This window comes from Aricia agestis, chromosome 8 (assembly GCF_905147365.1).
Source record: "Aricia agestis chromosome 8, ilAriAges1.1, whole genome shotgun sequence".
In the NCBI taxonomy this organism is placed as follows: domain Eukaryota; kingdom Metazoa; phylum Arthropoda; class Insecta; order Lepidoptera; family Lycaenidae; genus Aricia; species Aricia agestis.
The window spans coordinates 5,921,791-5,937,578 of NC_056413.1; the positions used below are offsets into that span (position 1 = coordinate 5,921,791).

A 15,788-nucleotide genomic window follows, 5' to 3' on the forward strand; every position below is an offset into this window, starting at 1 on the left:
GCTGTAACTACGTTCTATCTAGTGCATTCATTAGATGCTATTTAGATGGAATATTGAAAAATGAAACGAGCATGACTAAAAGGAAATTTCAAGTAAAATGGCAAATTCGAATTTCCAGCGTAAACGCTCACACGCTGGCTTATTTTAAAAGCGTTGCTCCTCGCCGACTTCACTAATTAATTAAAGAGGGTGGCAGCCATGCAAGTGGGTTTTGTTTTTGTGTTCCCGACCGACGCGCAACGGGGTCCAGCAAAAAAGGTCGCCGGGAACCCCTTTAAGCGGCTTATGTTCCGTTCTGCAAAGGCCCTGCCTCATTACACTTTTGTCTATTTAAAACTGCTTAGGACATTCTAATGAATGTAAAAATCTTTGTCTGCAATGAATTATTCTGGATTATTAATGTAACTTTTTAGTAGCGGGTGGTTAGTAATTTGGAAAGGTACCCAGGGCTGTAGCTAGAGTCAGATTTGAGGTAGGGCAGCATTGGTTACAGGTAGGACAGAAGTAAAAAAAATATCATAATTTTTTTGGGTTTTGGTATTTTTAAGGTAGGGCATTGTGATTTTAAGGTAAGGCATTGCCCCCCAATGCCCCCCTGTAGCTACGGCCGTGAAGGTATCGCATCAGCAATCAACACTTTGACGCAATTACGCAGGCGGAGCATCTACACGAGTAAGGAGTGGCATAAAATTCCACCGGCCCATGACTGCAGCAGTCTGCACTCTTTATGTAAATGCAGTTTAATTAGTATTTATAAACCGACCCGTATGCCACGTAATTCGGTTTTTATTCCTGCATCTTCGTCGACGAACGGTCGATAGGATCCGCCGTATATGGACACCGGCTATACCACTTCCATACGGGAGTCCAACAAGGCCAGACCATTAGCGACGGACCTCACGCCTCCACCCGACGCGTTTAAATTCAACAGCGGCCCGGGACCGGTATATTCGTTACAAAAAGTTCTTATTGTTATATTTATATGGCATTGTTCAAAGATGCGTCTGCCCGTATATCGCTACATCGTAATTTGTCTAGTGAAATATGGCGATCGCATCGAATATAAAAAGTGAGATAAGGATGTGGAACGCGAAATTGATGCTAGATTAGAATTAAGCTATGGTTGGTCGATAAAAGTTACGGTTATATTATTTCGGAGGTCCCTAAATGACGTGCAACCATTTTATATGTTATACCTCTATTGCTACCACCAGAAAAGCGAAAGAAACCCTTAACGACGTTACTTTTTGATTGTCGTTTGAATATGGGTTTAAGAAGAACGATTTAATTAAAGAAACTAAAATCACTTAGTTTCAGAATGTTACTTATCCTTATAAGGGATATCAACCAGAAATACAATACGAATCAATGCACCTGGGGAATCTATAGATAAAATCCTTAATTTTGACTGAAACCCACAGAAAATTGGCGTAACCGGAAAAGCTAAAGAAATATATAAAGTTCTCGGCGTGGAGGTTGGCTTAGAAATCGCTTAAATATTGCCCTGATCCCGGAATCGCGAGAGAATTGCAACTTGGAATACAACTCCCAAGTTTCCGTTTCGGTTACGAGACTGACGGCTTGAAAGAGTGGACTGCATTCTAATGCGGCTTCCGAATATATTGTACGTTTTCACAAAAGCGTTTTATTAAAGTTAAAACGTACACTACACCTGGGGAATACGCCAGGCGCCTCAGCGTTATAAAATTGTTGCTGTAACATTGTTCAGACTTCAGAGTTTAGACAGAAAGTTTATGTTCATACACATGGCTGCTTGGTATTTGTCTAAATTTTGTACGAATTCAAAATAATGTAGCTTTTTATGTTCTGTTAAAACATGTAAAGGCTATTTAGACTTCGCCCTTAGAATTTCTTAAAGACTCGAGACAGTTTCTCCTTCCTAACTTGGCAAATCATAAATTAAATCGGAATAAATTTCTAACAAATATTTGCAGAATAATTATTGTCTTATCAGCCTACCACTCCCACTGCTAAGCAAAGGCCTCCCCTCCTTTCCAAAGTTCACGACCCTGTGATGTTGCTGGTCACTCTTTATCGAACGTATCTAGTTCGTCGCGCCACCTTTTCTTGGGTCGGCCTCTGTTACGCCGACCAGTCGGTAGCCACTCCGAACTAGACGCGCTCACTTATCCCTTACCTGTTGACCTATGACCAGTTCGGGAACTAACCCAGAGAAGTTTTGCCGAACTTATTAACAACGCGTAACGCACTATCGCTGTATCGCACTGCATATGAGTCGGGATGATGAGTGCGTCTATATTTAACCCCGTCTGCTTGATCCTGTGCCTTCCTGGTGAGGACTATATTGAGATTCCCGGAATCGTACTCACTCGATGCTTACGTACCCTAGATCTTCTAAGTACTGGTCTGTTCTTTGTTACCGGATCAAGGCATACTGAAATTTGAAGTGATGCGTAGATTCCACTAAAAGGGTAATGGGCTTTGTTTTAATATTTTTGGTAACTTTTATGGCGAATGTGTCTCTGCGCAATCTAGCAAATGCTTATTATTCACCTGATACCTTTGTTCTTCGTTTCTCCAATTTTTTATCGCAATTTATCGCAGTGGGGCGGTTGCATTTTTTCGGACTTAATACTATGCTATCATCAAATTCTATTGCGCTATCTTACATTGTACCATCTTATTGTCAATACCACGTTTTTGCAAATAAACGTTCTTATTCTTATTTTTAAATTCAGATGAGAGCTTAAGCGTAAAGAAATAACAGACATACATATAATATACACACTTTCACATTTATAACATCGGCATGGAAGTATGTACACATGTACACGTTAAAAATTTAAAATAGTAACTTTTTTTAAATCGGTGGGCTTTGGCCCACCACACCAAAAATAGTAACTTAGTTTGTGTATTTTTTTTAATGAAATAAGGGGGCAAACGAGCAAACGGGTCACCTGATGGAAAGCAACTTCCGTCGCCCATGGACACTCGCAGCATCAGAAGAGCTGCAGGTGCGTTGCCGGCCTTTTAAGAGGGAATAGGGTAGGGAAGGAAAGGGAAGGGAATAGGGGAGGGTAGGGAAGGGAATAGGGTAGGGGATTGGGCCTCCGGTAAACTCACTCACTCGGCGAAACAGCGCAAGCGCTGTTTCACGCCGGTTTTCTGTGAGGACGTGGTATTTCTCCGGCCGAGCCGGCCCATTCGTGCCGAAGCATGGCTCTCCCACGTATAAATCCTCTACCTATGATCTACGGTCACTTATTTTTGGGCAATATTTACTACGTTAAGAATTAGAAGTGAGTGAGTGATGTTCCCGATGGATCATTTGACTTGTGGCGAGTCTTGGGCCGGTGGACGGTGGACGAAATGTCAGAGGCGGGTATAAATAAAGCAATTGTAGCGCGGAAGCCGGCTACAGTTTTTTGGTCGGATACAATTCGTTCGTGTTAAGAGGGCTACTGACCCAAAAAATCAAATTCATCGTCCCCGAACTCTTCACACTCACGCTCATTTTTCATATGCCACCTGTGAAAGAGGACGACGGTCGACGCGGAATCGTCGCAAAGTTTTGCACCGTGCAACCCACCCTTATAGTTTAAAGCTAATGGTTTAGGGGAGAATTAAGAATAGCCTAAGTTATCCAGAAGACGATTAGAAACTATATATTATGCTCTTAACCTTGGGAGCCTCTTCTTGCCTTACGGTGCCTCGTTTGTAAGCCAACTCCTGGAGTATGGAAAAGTCGACCTTCTGACTCGGCGCTCGGCCGTTGTTTTGTCGAGGGGCGGATGCGATTCACTCGTTCTAATGTTACATTCGTTTATTGAGTGATAATGCTGGATAAAACTGAACGGTGCTAAAGGTTCATAAACCTTATATATACAATGCATTATGCATTATATACAGCAGGTACAACCGTACATAGAGTAGGTTTTCAGCGCCTTATTTTGTTAGTAAAAGTTGTAATGCTAATTATTATATTTTGTTCTGTTATTTGAACGGGTTATATTATAAGCTTTTTACAATATTACTGTTTATACTTTATTACCTTTGAGTTTTATATTTGCGTTTTTTCTTCTTTGTTTTTGATTAGACGGAATGATTTTTAGAAGCTATAAAATTTACCTGTTTTGAAACTTTTTTGAAAATTTGATAGGTTGGAGCGTGAAGAACCGACAAGCTTTCATGCTACTGTTGTTTCTTGGAAACTTGGAGAATGTTAATCCTTAAAGCCCGCGGGATTAGGGGGATTATCTCAATTTACTGAATTGAGACAACGAGATGTTTAGTTTAAGGATTATTATACATAGCGTAGATGATTTTAACCAATAAAAAAACAGAACTCTAGCTATAGCGAATCTTGAGATACAGCCAAGAGATAGACAGACTGACCACGAAGTTTCTGTAATCGGGTTTCCTACCCAAAGGGTAGGAAATCCTAAAAATGATGGACCAATTCCGGGATCTACGAGGGTGTAAATTCATCAATAGGCACCTCTCCACGCTGTGGCATGATAGATAACCAAGATCGCCATCATAATAATTGCGAAGCTATAGCTTACAGTATATATTATCTAGTATATTATATATGTCGTAGGATGATTTGATAAATCCGTGTTTTCGCGAAATCCCTAGAATTTTCGCGAAAATTCGATTTATCAAATCATCCTACGACATATACAATAAATGTCGATAGTGGGCAATCTTAGACGAATATTATACTCTACATATACATTTTTGTAATCGTCCATCCTGAGTTTACATGAAGAGAAGCCCTTATTTAGCAAGATGTTTATTTATTAAAGAATTAAGAGGATACACCAGGGGCTAGAGAAATGAAAAAAAGTACGTGTAATATCTATAGCTGTCTCCCTTACCTCGAGCCTCTACCGCAGAACGCGATAGAGACAACTGCAGAAAATCCAGAAAATCAACGATTCGTTGTCCCCTGATTCCTTCCCCAAAACTTAACCGATCTAAGTACTTTTTTCATTAAAGATTAAAAAAAGGCTGTGTTCCTATGTTTTGCTTTTTTTGTATAATCTAGCCAAATCTGTTTTCTGGACGTTTGAACACAGCGGAAAATCTGGCCATTTTTTTGGGTTTTTGAACGTTCATATCTTATTTAATAATTAAATTATGAAAAAAAAGAAAACATAGGGACATTGTATTAGTGGTCGTAGATATTCAGGAAAAAAATTATAACTCTACTAGCATTATCCAGGGAGGAAACAGGGGACAACGTTTGTATGGAAAAAAGGGCGGTGTGGACTCCTCTTAAAACGGTTTACCCCAATTACAAAAATTAACTATAACGAGCACTTTCTTATTTTTTTAGATGTGTTAAATTTCACATTTGTTGTAATTTGATGGTTCATCATGGGTGTACGTGAAGGGAAGCCTTTATTTGGCAAGGTGTTACAATTACTTACAATATAATATTATTATCCGTCGCGCTGCCCGCAGTAAATATTGCAATACCGACAATATGAACGATCCCCACTCACGCGACCTACACATTTGTTCTATTACTAGGGCTGTCACAATATTACATTCGACGATTTCGCGATCAAAACGGAATATGTGTGTAGTTACTTTCCTGCATGTCCTTTACAGGACTAAAATACATGTAACATAATACATATTATATGTATACCGATTGTTATTAAATTAGTTCGGAGTTATGCCTGTGCCTGTGCCTGTGCCTGTGTATAATATAATAGACAGAAAGCATTCGCATTAATAAAATTATTAGTAGGTATAGATTAAAATATCTTTCTTAAATATTTACTGTCATTTCATATGATATTTTATGGTTCCGAATCCGTACCCAAAGTGTGAAAACCCTACCCTATTAATGAGACTTCGATGTATGTCTGTCCGTCTGTCTGTCTGTCTCCAGGCTGTGTCTCAAGAACCGCTATACTGTTCTGACATTTTTACACACTGTGTACATCTGTTGCCGCTATAAAAACACATACTAAAAACAAAATAAAAATAAAATAAATATTTAAAGGGGGCTCCCATACTACAAACGTGACTTTTTGGCCCTTTTTTGCTCGATATCAGTAATGGCAACAGGTAGGCACTTGATATTTTCACAAAGGCCTTAATTTTAAGTCTACTTCAATATGGAAGAATAATATTAAAATTAAATAAAAAAATAATCCCATACAAAAACACAATTTTTCGCCTATTTTTCCTCTATAACGGTCGCGGTCCCTCCGTGCGCGAGTCCGACTCGCACTTGGCCGATTATTGTGACAGGTTAGTTTTTTTTAGGTAGAGAAAGTAAGTACTGTTACACGTACACTGTCTGTTACCGGGAAGTTGTAAGTAATATTTGTATGTTGTTATTTGTGGCCGTAGACCTCAGTCGTAAAAGCCAAGCTACCGCCTACCACAAAACAATATATAACAGGACATATAAATTATGGCCTGAAAGTACTACTACTAGCTAAACATGTTCTACCGTTCTTGCAATGCCTAAGTTGATGTTTTTTTTGTTATTGACGTTGTTTGTTCACACGTTACTCTTGAGATGATTAGTTTGATTGTTCGTTTGCATTGGAAATGCTCCCAAATTGTTATCCAAATTATGATGAAAAGCTAGATACATATCAGACGGCCAGAAAAATATTAAGTAAGTATAATATTATCATCGCAGTATACATAATTAAGATTGAAATAAAACAAGAATAATTATGATATTTTTTATCGTAAAGGACAACACGGAGGCAGCCCTATTGCAGAACTACCCACTACAAATTAAGTTAGGATTTATTAATAGGGTTGCGTAAACTGCTGTGACTGCTATCATAGATTGGATACAGATCAAGGAGTTGATAAATTAGGACATTTGTTATTATATGTCTTTTGCCTTAACTGCCCGTATTGCCTATTGAGCAATGAGGCTAATAAGTGTTTCAGCAAATGTCTTGAGGCCATTTGAACAGAACATTATTAATGTAAAATATGAGGTCAATTCCTTGATATTATAATATTTAGACGCCTCCGTGGTCTAGTGGTATAGAGCGCGGCTCTTGACTCGGAGGTCGTGGGTTCGATTCCCGCGTTGGAAATATGTTATTTCCAAGTTTGGTTAGGACGATGCAGGCTGATCACCTGATTGTCTGACAAGTAACATGATTCATGCGTCGGATGGGCATGTAAAAAGTCGGCCCTGCGCCTGATCTCTCGCCGGTCGTGTCGGTCTTCCGTCCCACTGGGTTATGAGAGTAACGGAATAGAGAGTGCTATTGTGTACTGCGCACACACTTGGGCACTATAAAAAATTACTCCTGCGTAGCTGGCCTGGTTTCAATGAAACCAGCCACCGTCACCGAAACCGGTGTGGGAGCTATTATTAATTAATTATAATAATATTAATCAGAGGGATAATATAATATTTAACCCATCGTTAAGGTGAACCCAGATCTGCGTTAATTGCCCTTATTATATAATAATATTTTAATGAGTTTTGATTATTGAATTTTGTCTTGAGTGGTATTTAAATCAAGTTGCCCCAAGTAAAATTATTTTTTAACACGATTAAGTAATATAACATGAAACAAACCCACACCCATTGCTGATACGATAATTTTTAGGGTTCCGTACCTCAAAAGGAAAAAACGGAACCCTTATAGGATCACTTTGTTGTCCGTCTGTCCGTCTGTCAAGACCCTTTTTCTCAGGAACGCGTGGATGTATGAAGCTGAAATTTATATCAATTTCTCAGGTCTACTGTCCCTTGAAGCTGTGAAAAAATCAAACTTCTAAGCCAACGCAATCAAAAGATACAGCCGTTTATGCCGCAAATTTTCGACACTTGCAAGGGAATCAAAACCTACAGGGTGCTTCCCGTGAACTCAGAATCTTGAAATTTGGTACGAAGCAACGTCTTATAGCATAGATAAAGGAAAAATTACGAAAACCATAAATTTTTAGTTACATCACATAATATATTTTTTTTTAATAATTTTAAACTTACTACCCATTTCCTCATAAACGCGTAGAGGTATTAAATTGAAATTCATACCAAATACTCAGGTCTATAATACCTTTAAGCTGTCGGAACCCTCGGTGCGCGAGTCCGACTCGCACTTGGCCGGTTTTTTATTAAATGTTTTGACGCTTCATTCTAATTACTATCTTAATTGAATGACCAGACATGACTTTAAGGGTCTAATTGTTAACGACACATCTCAATAGTTTTTAAGTAGTCGAGATTCGAATCTCTACTTCTGTTTAAATTTTAATTTACCCCACTGGATCAGGAAATGGCCATACTCTTATATTATTGTAAATGCTGTCTGTCTGTCAGTTACCTCTTTACTCCGGTTCAGTGGTTTGGGAAACCAAACAACTCAAACAGTTTTGCTGAAATTTATAGAGATATGTAATTTGAACCCCGGTAAAGGAGTAAGGACATAGGATAATTTTAATCCCGGAAAATGTACGGTTCCTTTGAGATAAACTAATTTTGGCGCAACGGAGTTGCGGGCATCATATATATATTCAATTATATTTTGCATGCAGGTAGATGTTATGACGTAGGCATCCTATATGGATAAATTCCACCCCCAAGTGGTTAAAATAGAGGATGAAAGTTTGTATATAATAATACTTCTGAAGGCGAGCGAAGCCGCGGGCAAAAGCTCGTCTAGTATAAAATACGCATCGAGTATGTATTAAAACGGCGCAATAAAATCAAATATTTTTACAAAATTAAATCACTTATTACAACACCGAGAGGGTAATAAAAGCTAGTAGTTAATAGAAGATGATAATATTCTGATAAACCGCGAGATCAAAAGATAACGCGTGTTTTGAACCGGTATCTGAGCGTTATTAGAATTAATCTATTAAAGTATCCCATTTCACTTTCTAGATAAAATCTTCATTAGTTGGCTTAATGAATAACAGTTGGATGAAATGTTCCGAGCTAAGACTTAAAGGTGCACTCTGTTGTAACTTGTACCGATTGATATTTGATCTATCATACAAAGGTATATTGTGCTTATTGAAGTCATTGTTTTTCTAATGAAAAGCGGTTTGATTCTTGTAATCTTATCCCGGGACCTCAGAATGAATTCTGAGCCCGGGACTCAAAGTATGTATGTCCAAAGTCCAAACCGAGTATCATCAAAATCGGTTTAATGGTTTAAGCGTTAAGAGGTGACGGACAGACGGACAGAATTTCGCATTTATAATATTAGTATGGATATCATATTAAGCAAATTACATTTTTGATTTCCTCAAAATAAATTAATATCATAATAATACGCGGTCGAAGCGACACAGCGAAAAGATTTGATATTATAGAGGGGTCGATCTTCTACTATTACTTTTATAGACAATTATAAGTATTATATTATTATGTTGTCTAAAACTCCGTTGCGCTGGAAGATACTAGAAAGTTACGTATACCGAACATGAATAGGCCATGATCACATTACAATAGCTAAATAGCAGAAGTGCGTGTTGTGATGTTTTCGCAAACGCTACCGCTGTATGTGCGCCTCATGTAGGGTTGCCATCACTCAAATTCCCTTCGCCGGTCAGGCACGACAAAAATCCCGGACATTTGGCCGAAATGTGGTTATTTCCCCGGACACCTCTTAAACAGTACATTTACGATTTAAACGTCTTGCCAATTTTGCTTTTCCAACAAGAATTTGTAAAAATCTGACTAACTCAAGTCCGTGTAAGAAACCGTGTGTATAATTAGGGAGTTTTTATCTTTCTTTTATTGCTGCATGACTTCAAAGTTAAATTTCTCTCATCAAAAGTGTTTGGATTTCACCCGGACGCTTTTCAAAAAACCGGCCGGACGCACCCCGGACGCCCTTCAAACTAGGACAAATCCGGGGAAATCCGGACGGATGGCAACCCTAGCCTCATGTTACAACAATTACGTCAATCTGGCGCCGCGTTACGGGTCTTTCGCTGGTTCACACCGCGGTTCGAAAGCACCAGAGGCTCACCCCTCTGGTGAAGGGTTACCAGATACAAATTTCAAAAGTCCTGACAAAATCCTGATTTTCGGCCAAAATTCCTGACACGAGCTATTTATGTCGATTTTTGAAAATTTTAATTTGTCGATGTTGATTGACTTATGTTTATATCGTAAAAAGATAATTACCATTATTTATAAGTTACAATTATTTATGAAACTCCAAAGTACTTGTGCCTTAACCTTTTTTTGTTATTGTGATTAAAAATAAAAGTTTAGTGTATACAATTTTATTGTTTCAATTATTTGCCGAAAATTCCTGACATTTCCCTTTTTCGCCCGCATACCTGACACGTCAGGAAAATTCCTGACATCTGGTCACACTACTCTGGTGCTGCTTCTAGCGTGAAAACATAGCAGTAATATATATTGCTTTAAACACGTTTAGAATCGCTTGTACTGGTCCATCATGAATAACCAAGGCAGAGAAGCCGCACTAAATACTCCTTTTTACAGACTTGTCGTTGTAATACGATGGTCGATGTTTTCCCACGGAACTCAAAATGTCGCTAGGTTTGCATATGGTAGACATTTGTCAACGTTCTCGGGATTACGAATGTAATAGATAAATCGGAGTGGGATGAAAACCGAACACAAAGTGCGAGTCGGACTCCCGCAGGCCGCACGAAGGGTTCCGTACCGTTATAGAGCGAAAGTTGGCAAAAAATTGTGTTTTTGTGTGGGAGCCCCCTTTAATATTTATTAAGTATAATTTATTTTATTATTAATTGTCAAGTAGAAATATAATAAAGGATTTTGTAAATATTTTAAGTGCCTATCTATTGGCATTATTGATAACAAGCTAAAACGGCCACAGGGTTATAAGTTATAACTTATAGCGGCAACAGAAATACACCGTTTTTACCCTTCAGGTACGGAACCCTAAAACGCATTATTTATAAATACATAATAATAAAAACGTCAGTTTCTATTATTATTTCCAAATAATAACAGAAAAAAAGCCTGACCGTATTAATATTATAATTAGGGCCTGTTTCACCACTCCTGATAAGCGCCGGATAGGCTATCCATAACTTAACTTGACAGATAGAGTATGGAGCGTCTGTCAAATAAGATGTGGATAGCCTATCCGGCACCTTTAATCAGGAAGTGGTGAAACAGGCCCTAAGTATCCGTAGACTGGAAGTTAATTTGTTTAGTTCGATTTATACTTGTTGGGGGCATTCTATTTCTAGTCGAGATACCTCAGCGAGCGGCAGATATTGTGATACGACTAAAATACACTGACTTTATTATGTCGAGCGAAACTTGCTAACAGACGTTTTGCGTAGGCTATAATACATACAATGGGTGTCAGATGATGTGATAATGTGTCCTTAAAGTTGCTACCGTGTGAAATACTCGTAATAATTATATCTTTCCTTGTTTAGCCATACGTTTTTTTTTTTTCTTCTTTTACATGGCTGCATTTATATAGCTCGATTTATATGCTAAGCTTTAGACTGGATTTATATGCGTCTGCTCGAACGCGCGGTTTGGCGGTTACACCCAAGATCACAAGCAATTATATAATATTATTATGTATGTATAATGTAAATGACAACGCGACCTCGCGCGGCGACGAAGACGCGCTTCTATCATCATTATTATATTAATAATAAAATTCAAATAAAGTATATATTTAAGGGGGGCTCCCATTAAACAAAAAACACAATTTTTTTATCTACTTTCGCTCTATACAGGTACGGAACCCTTCGTGCGCGAGTCCGATTCGCACTTGGCCGATTTTTTTATTAAATCTGAAATAGTCAATACTGTAAACTGCCAAAAGAAAAAGATAATAAATTTAAGGATGAATTTCGACCATTGGGCGATCTCTAGTTTAAATAATACTAGCTATTTGACCGAGCTTTGCTCGGTATTCGATAAAACACGAATAAAATGACATTTTCTAAAAATGATTCCTAGCTAGATCGATTTATCGCCCCCGAAACCCCCTATGTAATACTAAATTTCATGAAAATCGTTGGTGCCGATTCCGCTTTGATGATGATGAAGTCAGCTTTCAAACAAAAAAAAACTAGATCAAAATCGGACCACCCGTTTGGATGCTACGATGCCACAGACAGACAGACAGATAGACAGATAGACAGACCGACAGACAGACACGTCAAACTTATAACACCCCTCTTTTTTGTCTGGGGTTAAAAAATATACAATATGTTGTCACTATAATAAACATACCATCTTATAAGTTATTCCCATATACAAAACTCAAAATACACGAAATATACACAACAATTAAATCATTCAGAAATGAAAATACAGTTAACAAATACATGAACATGATTTAACAGAAACAATTTCGTATTCCAAATAAGGAAAAGAACAAATTGGTTTATTACGACAACAAAATATAAACCTGACACCGCCACCCCAAGGGCATACGAGCTCCAATTAAATTCTGCTAAACAAAACAAATAAAATGTAAGCCATGCTAGAGTTAGCGCACGAGACTTTTCGTCTGACCAGGGCTGTAGCTACAGTCAGATTTGAGGTAGGGCAGCATTGGTTACAGGTAGGGCAGAAGTACAAAAAAATAATCATAATTTATTGATTTCTTGGGTTTTGGTATTTTTAAGGTAGGGCATTATGATTTTAAGGTAGGGCATTGCCCCCCAATGCCCCCCTCTAGCTACGGCCGTGCGTCTGACCCAATACAAAGCGAAGAAATAAAGCAGTTAACTCATAATTACTTCTTTAAATGCCTTTGTTTAAAATAGGAAGTTATACAATAATTATTGACCTAATTAACTAAAAATACCTATTTCATTGATTAATGAAATAGGTATTTTTGGTTTTAAAGTATTTCACTTTTTCTTTTCGATTTAAAAAGAAGACATTACAAAATATTTAAAGATTCATATGTTCAAAGAAAGATACGAAAATGTGCGGTTCATTTTCGTTTCAGCAATAATAATAAATAATAATATTAATATGTAAAATCTCTCTCAACTATATTAAAAATTGTAGTTTAATATTAATATGTAAAATATTAATATGTAAAAGCTCTCTAGTCTTACATGCAATATTGCACCCTTGCTATTCCCAACCAGTGACATCTTTTCTCTGAAAAAAAAAAAAAAATCGGTAAAAGTGCGAGTCGGACTCGCGTACGAAGGGTCCGTACCGTTATAGAGCGAAAATAAGGAAAAAATTGTGTTTTTTGTATGGGATCCCCCCTTAATTATTTATTTTATTTAATATTAAAGTAAGTACACATAATTGAGGATTTTGTGAAAATTTCAAGTGTCTATATATGTTGCCATTATGGATTACGAGTGTACGGGTCTGTACACCTTACACGCTGATAATGATGATTGATTATAGAAACAGCCGTAAAATGATAACTGTTTATTGATACATTAACAAAGGTACAGTGATATAAGAAATGATATGAGAAGAAGTGATATAAGAGAATAAGTGATAGCGTATTATAGCATAGCAGACACATTTTATATACAAAGTCAATGATGATTTTAGCAAAAAATTAAAACATTACGAAATCATTAAATTATTGAGATATTTACTAAATTGATATATTAATAATTATTATACTGACCTAGGAATGTGCGATGCTTGCATCGTACAACGAACCAAAAAGATAAAAAAAAATAACGTTTGTTGTATGGGAACCTTCTTAAATATTAACTTTATTTTGTTTTTAGTATTCGTTGTTAAAGCGGCACCAGAAATACATAGGTAAATAATCTGTGAAAATTTCAGAAATCTAGCTATAGTGGTTCTTGAGTTACAGCCTGGAGACAGACAGACAGACGGAGAGACAGACTGGCCGACATCGAAGTCTCAGTAATAGCGTCCCGTTTTTACCCTTTGGGTACGGAAGCCTAAAGTTATCTTTGAGCGGATGAGAGCCCGGCGCGCACACATCAAAATCAAACGGGCTTTTGTTCGAAGATATTCTACTGTTCTAAACTGTGAGCAGTGAGCACCCTGCGGAGTGGTGATTGCGCCGCGACGTATTAATAGACGAGGGCGGCACTTCATTAGGCCGAACAAACAAGAGGGGAGTTAGCCCGTCACCCTCTCGGCCTTCCCATGAATAGGCTTCCACATCATTGACTTGGACTTTTTCTTTTACTTCAATGTTATCAGCCTCCACAGATGCGAACGCTGCTGGGATGTGATTGGTTTTTACGATGTGATTATTGTAATAGGTTTTTTTTAACTTTATATTTTTATTAGCTGAATGACATGTCATAGGGTTAGAAAATGGTAAAGGTGATAGGTATGATCTAGTATAATTTGTGGGATTAGATGTTTCAAGACATTTTGAATTTAGTTTCTAGAAATTAGCGTCAGTACTCAGTTTACACAGCTGTTAAATAAATAAAAAATCGGCCAAGTGCGAGTTTGACTCGCGCATTAAGGGTTCCGTACCAATATAGAGCAAAAATAGTAAAAATTGTGTTTTTTGTATGAGCCCAGCTTTATTATTTATTTTAAATTTTATTATTAATTATTAAAATATAAATACAGCTGAGTATTTTGTGTACATTTCAAGTGCTTTCCAGTTGTGTTCATTGATACCGAGAAAAAATGTTTGAAAAATCACGTTTGTTGTATGGGAAATAAATTAAATATTTAATTTATTTTATTTTTAGTATTTGTTGTTATAGCGGCAACAGAAATACATAATCTGTGAAAATTTCAACTCTCTAGCCATTACCGTTCTTGAGTTACAGCCTGAAGACAGACGGACAGACGGACAGACAACGAAGTCTCAGTAATAGGGTCTCGTTTTTACCCTTTGGGTACGGAACCCTAAAAAGAAGCCTGTACAGTATAATATCGTTGCATACGGTCTACTTGTGAAGATCGAAGAGCAAAGGAAGATATCAATTGACCACGATTGATAAAGGCAGCCTCGAGCTAAAGCTTTCAATATCAAATGATTTATATTTTAATACGCTTCCTGGTTCCCGCTTCTTTCGCTCAGAAAGTATTTTCTTGGTGGTTCTATTGATCGTATAAAATACAAAATTTAAGCCTCTTTATAAAATTACGGCAGCGTAAAAACGTGGATTTGTGGCTTGGATTATTGGCTAACGTCGAAGTATGTTTGGAAATATTTTAGAAGTTTAGTAGTTTTGACTTTGAAACTTTAATATTAGTTCAAATATTTGATTAAAGATTCTCTACATCTTTGGCAAAATATTTGAAGTTATATTATATCGGCCTTAATTTTGTAGTTACCTATGAACTTATGACTTATAAGTATGGAATGTTCATTGTTATTTAGAAATTTTACAATTTGTTTCACGTTAAGTTTTTTTTAATGTAATGAAAATGAACATCAGTAAAACTCATTGCAGTACTAGTAATAATCTAGACCGGTGGATGTAATTATTGGACTAGTATTTTAAGACGCCATCTGACCTTTCTCGTGGGATCCAATTAGTAGATTCTACTGACCAAACACTATTTGGCATGCGACAAGTACGTCCTGTCTAATCTTAATGTAGAATGCATTTCAATATTCATTATTATTTATTCCACTTAATCTAACATGTCTACACGCTTTTAAGTTGACTTTGTGTACAAAGAACTGTGCAAACTGCCAACTACGAGACTTTTGATAAAATACTTTTATTTCACTGAATTTTTGTTTTGCATTATGACTTAAAATGTTCTGTTTTGCATTATGACTTTGAACATACCGATGTAATATGGAAACGCAGTGTGCGTTAGCCGCTTAATGAGCTAAGCTGAGCTGCAAGGAATAACTGCGATGAGCTTGGTAAAG

General features: G+C 37.2%; 1 protein-coding gene across 1 annotated transcript in view; it reads left to right on the top strand.

Moving 5' to 3' along the window:
- Positions 1–15,788, top strand: part of LOC121729857 (heparan-sulfate 6-O-sulfotransferase 2) — a 130,937-nt gene that overhangs the window by 4,810 nt on the left and 110,339 nt on the right. The window lies entirely within an intron of this gene.